Here is a 10,431-nt window from a genome sequence, read left to right on the forward strand (position 1 = left end):
ATTAGAACACCCGATGAGAACGGATTGATTATGATAATCTATCCGACCTCATGTGACGAGCCTTATTTAAATTATTTTATTTCGACAATTAGGATTTATAATAGAATTTCCCAGATTATTATCTCAGAATAATAATTATCGGAATATGAGTCATGCATAGTTAAATTACGCATTCTCATTAATTGAGGATTTTATTCGAGCAGTATCTTATTTATATTCTCGTAATAAAGGTCAAACACGAGATTAATAATCAGTCAAGGAGCTACTGTACCACAGAAAATTTCTATCAGGTGGGCATTACTTTCATATATATCAAATGAGTTTAAATGTTACGTTCAAGCAAGTTATTTCATGACTAAATTAATTGAAGTTATTTCAAATATTGTCTTGCCATAAAATGTTTAAATTTCAGTATGATATCTATCTGATGTGACTTTAATCATGTAATCGAATTCGGGTCTTGAGCAGTTGATAGCTATCCTGCCAGGGCTAGTGTACACCAGTGACCGTGAGTCATCTAGCGGGTTGGCCGGTCAAGTGACCGTGAGAGGTGGCCACCTCTCCGGCACAAAGTTCCAAATATGATAGATTACAAGAGAACTTAGTCTGCAGACGAACTTTAAGAATCACAAATGAATTTAGTAAGCTTGGGCCTTTTAGCGAAAAACTCCCTTGCTGTACTGTTTATGATGGCATGACAATTTACAGTTTTGAAGCATGTATTTTTATAATTAGGCATACGTGTCCACTGAGTACTTTTGTACTCAAGCCCTGCATATATTTCTAAATGTGCAGGTTGAGCAGCTGCTGATGGTGATGAAGTGACGAGCGGGACTCTTTTGTCTTATTATGTATTAATGAACTCTAGGGTTACATGTCTTCATACATGTAATCAGAACCTTATTCCGCTGCGTACTCAGAAGTTTTATGTTATTTTGGATAAGTCGGAGTTATCCGAACTTACTAGTTATTTGAGTCTATACGACTAAAACTCCGTTATATTATAAATTTCCCTGTTGTTAACAATGATACTGCGATCTTTTTTTTGTTTGATTATTCCCCTTTCTACCCCGCTTCTAATCTCCCTCCATTAGTCACGGTTTCCCCGGCTTAATTATCCTTAATTAGGTCCGGTCGTGACAGAGTGGTATCAGAGCAGTTCATTTGCTCTGAACCCTAGAGTTAGCCCATTTTTCTAGTATGATCACTAGTATATATGAGTCAGTCAACCAAAGCTCATCACTTCATCACATCGTCATGCTCAGCAAGAAAGAAGGTGGTAATGGTTTTAAAACATTGAGAAGTTCACGTTCTATATGAATGTACTGATGCTTACATTCAAGTTTTATGCTTTATTGATTGATTAGATATCTCAATGAACTTAGATGCGTTAAGAATGCATGATCACTGTTACGAGAAGAACAATAGAAGCTAGAAACTCAGTTATATTTCACTATAGCCATGGTGAAGAGCTAAGAAAGAGGAAGAGAATCCAATGAAAGCAGTGCAAGCAGAGTGCCACGCACGAATCACTGAAGCAGGCATAGTTCTTCATTCAGATTGTTCACGCGAGACGGAACACCTAACCGACTATTGCCTTCGATGATAGTTTAAGTACAATATTGATTATAAGTGATGAGTGCGACTGATGTAATCAGTTAACTAATTCCTAATAAGCTGAGACTCGCTTCTAGCCTCGATTATCACTAGCTATGGCTTGAGGATAACCTTCATGATTCATGTATGAATTTCAGAGTTAGACTTACGAGGGGTCAAAATGCTTTGTATATGATGTTATAATATTACGATTAAAGCTATCAGCTTATAGTTTCAGATATTTGGAACCATTCTACTTACAGTACCTATCGTAATAGATAAGGACATGACTGAGAATCCCTATTGATTACGATCACTTACTACGAATTAGAAAGACGAGATGTGATATGGGTACTAGTAGTTACCAACCATTATGATTGATCATAAAAGTTTACGCAAGTGTGTAAGACGAGAGAAGTTCTCGAAGATGGTTTAGAGTTTAATAATAGCTAGAAGCGCCGACAGTGGATCAATGCTGAAACAAAAGAATTAAGATTCTAATGAGACCCTAAGGATATACTCAAGATAAATATATATACCTTAACCTATCGAGGACATCGCCTCAGTTAGAATGTCTTGGATTATGCATTTAGTCTGGTAACCGCAATGAGAGCATTGACTAAGGTCATTCTATGACTTAGCATTACACATGGAGACACATACCCTATAAAGGTGCTCAGATGAGCAAAAGCTATTTCCTTATTGAATGCGTGATGATTCAAAAGGTTTTTGCAATAAAATGAAATAGTGCTTCAAATTATATGGTTGCATTTCAAGCGCTATGTGAAGAAACACTAAGTACTAGAAGTACTACTTTAAGATCATATAGAGGAACATTGTTGAGTAAGGTCGAGCCTACCTTATTTCGCCTATAGAAGATGTTTAAGGATTGCATTAAACTAGGAGGTAGACTCCAAGTTTGAGAAGCTCTAGAATATTCTCAAGGACATGTTCAAGATATTAAGAAGAAAGTGGTGATTTTAGACCAAATATACCTTTTGCAGCCAAGGAACAAGAGTTGCCAAGTTCGGAAAAGTATTTCTGAATGACTGAGAAGTAGTTGTGTCGGACCTGGCCAGTCCACATAGCCAAAATCTCAGTAGTCGTCATATATGGGTCTTTAAACCTATATATTTTAAACCTTCATCTGAAAAGCCAAACGGGTTTAGACTATTAGGTCATTTCGTTTCGACCTTACAGTCAATTCATTTCTATCCTATGGTTATTCATTTTCAATTATTTGGCAAATTATTGAAACACTTTGCCTAATTGCCATTTTTGATTTGAATCATCGCGATCTACTAGCTGTTGGTAGATTTTTTTTTTGTGACCCAAGGACAAACAGATACTCATCAGATTAAATCAGTCAAACACGTATGCATTAACCCATGGGTCAAGCACGTAATGCATACAAACAATCTCTTGTGCATTTAGTAGGATCTTATTTGTATATTTCGAAAACGATGATCATTTCGATGCTTTTGTATGCCCCTATGATGGCTTAGTTATTTTGACTAGTATTAGTACGGAGACGCGAAACCTTGGGGCGTTCCGTGACTGAGTACTTTTTGTGATGGCTTCGCTAGGTAGCCAGTTTATCATGTGTGGTACTTAGATAGGTCTTTGAATCTAGACTTTTATGATGATGTAAGGTCCTCATTGAGGCAATTTTCCCTATGTTATATATGGTGACCTTATTGGTTTTTCGCGGCAAGTCGTTCCGTTATGTTTTATTTATATGTTCGCTCAAGTTTTAGTAGGAGCAGAACTCGATGAGTTAAGGAGTAACTATAGAAATGATAGTATGTCCTTATTGTGCTTTAATGCGCTGAGAACTTGTGTTTTGACCTAATAGAATGCCGCCAAAACGAGGACGACCAAGAGGAGGGGGCAGGATTCCCCGAAATGAAAAAAGAGACCCAGAAACAGGGCCAGAACCAGAACCAGAAATAGTTCAACCACCTGTTCAGCCAGAACGACGGATTGAAGAATTATTCTTGCGACAGAACCCACCTACCTTCAACGGGACAGGAGACCCGGCAGAAGCTGAAACTTGGGTTCGCGCTATTGAACGCATTTTCAACTTCCTGCGTTGCACCGACCAAGAACGTCTGACTTGTATGTCCTTTCAGTTGACTGGGTCAGCTGATTTCTGGTGGGAAGCAAGGATGAAAACGATGACAGCAGAGCAGTTAGAAAACCTGACTTGGGAACAATTCAAAGCCGGTATATATGACAAGTATATACCCAAGAGCTACCGCAAGAAGAAGGAAGCTGAATTTTACAATCTAAAACAAGGGAAGATGTCGGTAACTCAATACGACAGGATGTTCTGCGATATGTCTAGATATGCGCCGGAACAAGTAGACACAGATGAGAAGATGGCTGAAAAGTTTTGTGCCGGTCTGAGGCACGAAATTAGGATGGCTTTGGCAAGCCACGGAGGATTGTCTTACACTGAGTCGCTCAGCCGAGCGTTAGACATTGAGGCAGCCATGCCAGGAGAAAGACCTGCAACTGTACCTACGCCAGCACCTTCACATGATCAAAATCATAATCAGAATTTTAGAGGAAAGAGGAGATGGGACAACAGTAACCCGAACCAAGGCGAGAAGAGGCCATGGCAGGGACGGGTCTTCCAGTCACAGGGCTATGGAGGCCAGAGTGCACCGAAACGGATGGGAAATAACCAACAGAGGGCCCCACATTGTCCCAAATGTAACAAAAATCATGTGGGAATCTGTAAGGCCGGCAGTGATAGTTGCTATATCTGTAACCAGAAGGGGCACTATGCAAACCGGTGCCCGAATAAGCAACATGGAATGGGTTCAAGGCCAAACCCACCTATCCAGGCTCCACCTCTGCGAGCAATTCAAGCTTTGCCCCAACCATATCCAAGGCAGCAACCACAGTATCAGCAGCCACAGCAGCACCAACAGCTACAGTACCAACCACAACCTCAACAACTGTATCAGCAACAGGTCCGCCAACAACAGCAGCGACAACAGAAACAACATGAAAAACCTCGTCATGCTAGAGCCTATGCTATGAGGCAGAAACAGCCCGAGAACAACCAGGGAAACCTGGCAGGTATGGGCATGCTACTCAATACTCCTGTTGTACTTCTATTTGATACGGGCGCATCGCATACTTTCATTTCAAGTACATGTGTCGACACCTTAAAACTTAAAATGGAAAGAGCTGATCAGGAGTTGAGTATATCATCACCTATAGGAGGGATGACGACAGTAGACCATGTGTGCTTGAACCTAGAACTGAACATAGGGTCACACAAGATTGTAGTGAACAACTCGTATGTTATACCGATGGGAGATGTGGACATAATCCTAGGAATGGACTGGCTAGCCGAGAACTATGCCACCATCCTTTGTAACGAAAGACGGATATCATTCCGATCCCCAGGAAGGGAGCCGTCACATTTCCACGGAATTAGTATGGGAAGAAGAAAGATGATCATCTCCGCCCTCCAAGCAACGAAAATGATGAATAAGGGATACCCAGCTTACCTCGTATACTTGCACGGAGAACTGGGAACTGAAAGGAGCATAGAAGATGTAGCAATTGTACGGGACTTTTCAGATGTATTTCCAGAGATTCTGCCAGGGCCACCACCGGACAGACCAATTGAGTTTACCATTGATTTGGAGCCCGGGGCAGCTCCCATTTCGAAGGCACCATACCGAATGGCTCCTAAAGAGTTGGAAGAACTCAAGATACAACTGCAAGAACTTTTGGAACTTGGATTCATTAGACCAAGTGTATCACCTTGGGGTGCACCCGTACTTTTCGTGAAGAAAAAGGAAGGCACATTGCGAATGTGCATAGACTATAGGGAACTGAACAAAGTGACACTGAAGAACAAATATCCTTTACCAAGGATAGATGACCTCTTCGACCAGCTCAAGGGAGCAAGCGTGTTCTCAAAGATTGATTTGCGGTCTGGTTATCACCAGCTGAAGATTCGACCAGAAGACGTACCTAAGACAGCATTTCGAACTAGGTATGGTCACTACGAATTTGTAGTTGTGCCATTCGGGCTAACCAATGCGCCAGCTGTGTTCATGGACCTCATTAATCGAGTATTCCATCCGTACTTAGACAAATTTGTCTTGGTATTCATAGATGACATTCTGATCTACTCGAAGAACGAGAAAGACCATGAGGAACATCTGAGAATTGTCCTAGAAACGTTGAGGACGGAGCGCCTTTATGCCAAATTCAGCAAGTGCGAGTTTTGGCTCAGCGAAGTCACGTTTTTAGGACATATTGTGTCATCAGAAGGGATTAAAGTGGACCCTGAGAAAGTGCAAGCGGTGCGCGAATGGAGATCGCCTACTAACCCTAATGAGATAAGAAGTTTCTTAGGATTGGCAGGTTACTATCGGAGGTTTATGGAAGGATTTTCCAAAATTGCAAGGCCAATGACACAACTACTCAGGAAGGGAATAAAATTTTCTTGGACAGAGGAGTGCGAGAAGAGCTTCCAAGAACTCAAGGAAAAGTTTACTACGGCACCAGTGTTAGCCGTCCCAGCAGCTGACAAGGAATATGTGATCTACACAGACGCGTCCAAAAATGGACTTGGTTGTGTGCTGATGCAAGAAGGAAGAGTGATAGCATATGCGTCACGACAGCTTAGGCCACATGAACTGAATTACCCGACTCATGATCTGGAGTTAGCTGCAGTGGTGCATGCGCTAAAGATTTGGAGACACCACCTATATGGAGTTAGATGTGAGATATTCACAGACCACAAAAGCCTGAAATACTTTTTCGAGCAAAAGGACCTTAATATGAGACAAAGAAGATGGCTCGAACTAGTGAAGGATTATGATTGCGGTATTAACTACCACCCGGGTAAGGCCAATGTAGTAGCTGATGCATTGAGCCGTAAAACTCAATCTAGGTTGGGATGTCTCGTCACCCAAAAGAATGAGCTCATCAAAGAGTTTGGAAAAATGAGCATAGAATTGGTTAAACCACCAGGGACGATAGCAAGCGTTGTTGCAACAATACCTAGCTTGAGAAAGATGATTGTAGAAGCACAAAGAAAAGACGAGAAAATGGAGAAACTACGGAAAGCAGTAAGGAAAGGAGGAGTCAAGAATTATCAAGAAGCAGCAGATAATGCTATCCTCTTTGAGGGAAGAATATGCATTCCCCATGATGATGAGCTTAAGGATCAAATCATGAGTGAGGCTCACGATACCCCTTATACTGCCCACCCAGGGAGTACTAAGATGTATCAAGACCTAAAGAAACACTTTTGGTGGGAAGGCATGAAGAGAGACATAGCATCATTTGTGGAGAAATGCCTGGCATGCCAACAGGTGAAGGCCTTACACCAAAGGCCATATGGAAAACAACAACCGTTGGAAATCCCAGAATGGAAGTGGGAGCACATAGCAATGGATTTTGTGACCAGTTTGCCCAAAACAAAGAAAGGAAACACTGCCATTTGGGTAATAGTGGATCGACTTACAAAATGTGCTCATTTTATACCAATACCGATCACACATGGGTCAGACAAGTTAGCTAAGTTGTATGTTCGAGAGATTGTACGCTTACACGGTGTACCCGAGTCAATCACTTCAGACCGAGACTCAAAATTCACATCTAGATTTTGGACAAGCTTACAGAAAGAGTTAGGCACGAGGTTAAATTTCAGCACCGCCTTCCACCCGCAGACAGATGGGCAGTCTGAAAGGACAATTCAGACCCTCGAAGATATGTTGAGAACAGTGGTGTTAGACAGGGGTGGAAGTTGGGAAGCAGTGCTGCCGTTGATTGAATTTGCCTATAATAACAGTTACCAGGCGACTATCGATATGGCACCATATGAGGCATTATATGGAAGAAAATGTAGATCACCGCTTTATTGGGATGAAGTGGGTGAGAGAAAAGTTTTAGGACCAGACATGGTCAATGAGATGGTTGAGATAGTCCGCCAGATCAGAGGGCGAATAAAAGAGGCACAAGATAGACAGAAATCTTACGCTGATGCACGTCGAACTGAGTTATGTTTTGAAATAGGAGACAAGGTCTTCCTAAAGGTATCTCCTACCAAGGGGATAACTAGGTTTGGTGTCAAGGGAAAACTTAGGCCCCGATTCGTAGGACCTTATGAGATTTTGGAGAGAATAGGCCCAGTAGCCTATAGGTTGGCGTTACCGCCAAGCTTTGGAAACGTTCACAATGTTTTCCACGTATCACAACTCAGGAAATACGTTTTCGATCCAAAGCACATAATCCACCAAGAAGAGATGATCCTTTGTCCAGACTTGAGCTATGAAGAAAGACCAGAGGCCATTCTAGATCGAAAAGTACAACAACTCAGGAATAAGGCAATCACATCAGTGAAAGTCTTATGGAGACACCACGGACAAGAGGAAGCCACGTGGGAGCTTGAAGACAAAATGAAGGAGAAATACCCCGAACTGTTTTAGAAGAAATATGCAAATTTCGGGACGAAATTTTTGTTAAGAGGGGTAGTATGTAGTGACCCGCTCTTTTATATATTTTAAATCTAGTAATGAGTGTTTATTTTTGTTCATCAGTGAATGAAAACGGTTTTTATCCTAATATGAATTCAGCTTATGATCCTGAATTTATATTGTTAAAGCAGTTAATGATATTATTTCAGAGTTATAACTGACTTAGCAAAGTCACGTTATTTATTTAAGCAAGATGAAATTAGATTTTATCTTTATTCAAGTCGTGATTTATTTCTGACACGTGAGTTAATTAAATCTGCGGATTTAATTTAAATATTAGAACAACAAACGAATTAAATCTACGGATTTAATTTAGATTCATTTTATAATTTATCGATTTAAGCGAGAAATCACATGTCGAAATACGAGATTTATTTAAATAAACAGTATCAAGCATATACGAGCACACGATCCATCTTACAGTTACAGAATCACCGAGACAGAGAAAATACATCAATAATTCTCCTCTACATTTTTTTTCCTTTCTTTTTCTTCGCTTTTTCTTTCCATTAATTTTGTTCCCCACTCCATTTTACCACTAAATCTACTTTTTGACTTTCACCACCATTTTCCCCACCACTTTCACCACTAACTCAATTATGCAACAACACATATTGTTCCAGCCATCAAGTCTTTTCTTCCCTCACCAAAACGTGTAGAAGAAGTTGAGAAAGGGAGAGAGAGTTTCCTCCAACTCCAAATTGTAACTTGAAGAGGTATATACTAAGCTTCTTTATTTTGAATTCAGTTGCATATCATCCAAACGGTTCCCAAAAATTCTCAAATTAATTGTGTATCATCTTTCATACATTTTCTATATTTTGGTAAAATTTCAGAATATTTAGAGCTCGCATGATTTATTTATGAATTTGTAAACATCACTGCCCATCTGGAATACATTTTTGGTAAACAATCTTTGGGAGATCATAAGTAAAGTTTCAATCGGTGAAAACCTTTGAAACTTGAATATGTCACTCTAGACTCACGTATCTTTCTTTTGACATCGGCCTCACCATTTTTGAGTAAGGGAAACAACCGGTATAAATTCTTGAAATCTAGTTCTTATTCCATGTACCATCCAGTAGATTTTACAAACCTACGACTTTGAGGTGGAAAAGGCCGACTTAAATATTTGATTCTCAAGCCTATCTTTCTACTGAATATTCACTGACATGTTGGGAACTTACTTGTTCAGTTTTAGAATTTTTGGTGAAGCTTAAAGTGGTTTTTCCGATTTATGTTCTGAATCTGCCAAACTTGAACTCTTTTTGTGCACTGAACTTTAGATAGTCATATCTTCTAAACCATGAAGGTTCTTAGAGTAAATCCAACTGGAGAGTGTTATGATCTCTCCCTAGTTTCCAGATTGACCTTTGGGGTTCCCAGTGGAGTTTTGTAAAGGGAGATATGAATTTTTAAAGAAAGCCCACTGACTTGGTTGTAATCTGGAAATATGAAATTTACAGATTTTTGCTTGTTAAATACCCATCTTTGAGAGGGCATATCTTGCTCGTTTGAATTGTTTTTCATTCGATTCAAATTGGAGAATGATCCTTGAAATATCTAGTTTCCAGAATGTCTTTTGGAGCCTCATTTGGAGATCCGAGGTAGATTTGGTGTCTGTTGTAAAACAACCCCTTAAGAGCTCAAGTTGTTGAATTATTTTCTATGTATCAAAGTTTATTTTAAAGGATGTTTCGTGAAAGATTTAGTATATGTGCGTAACAAGTTTGGGACTATTTATTTTAAATGAGGTCCGTTCTTTATTTAAATTAGGATGGACTTTTAATGAATATTTTTGGGATTAAACTAATATTTCTTGATTTATATAAATTATTTTTAAGGACTTATAAATATGAATTTCGTAGGCCTACTGACCTACTGTGATCGACGGTTTGTCGATGTCTAACAGCTTTGAAAATTTTATAGAAAGTCCCTACATGAGTCTTGAGTACCCTGGTAAAATTTCAAGCCATTCCAACTTCGTATGATACTTCTTTAAAATGCAAAACCTAAACTGCACATTACTACTGAGAATTTCAGAGAACAGAGAAAAGAGTCATTTATTTCAGTAGCTTCCTGGGTGATCTAGCTTTCCAAATTTTTATGGTATTAACCTTATTGTGTTATTTAGATATCCACCAAAGTTGAGCCCAGTTTGACAACGTTTACTATTTTTCAAAAATACAAGTTTTCGGTTGTTCAAAACTGCCGAACATGGTAGATCGTGGTAAAAACGTCATATCTCTCAAACCACTTGGAGTTTTCGACTCTATTTTTTTTTTTATATGAAACTAGACTCGAAGATCTTTCTTTCGGT

Source organism: Salvia miltiorrhiza, chromosome 3 (assembly GCF_028751815.1).
Source record: "Salvia miltiorrhiza cultivar Shanhuang (shh) chromosome 3, IMPLAD_Smil_shh, whole genome shotgun sequence".
NCBI lineage: Eukaryota > Viridiplantae > Streptophyta > Magnoliopsida > Lamiales > Lamiaceae > Salvia > Salvia miltiorrhiza.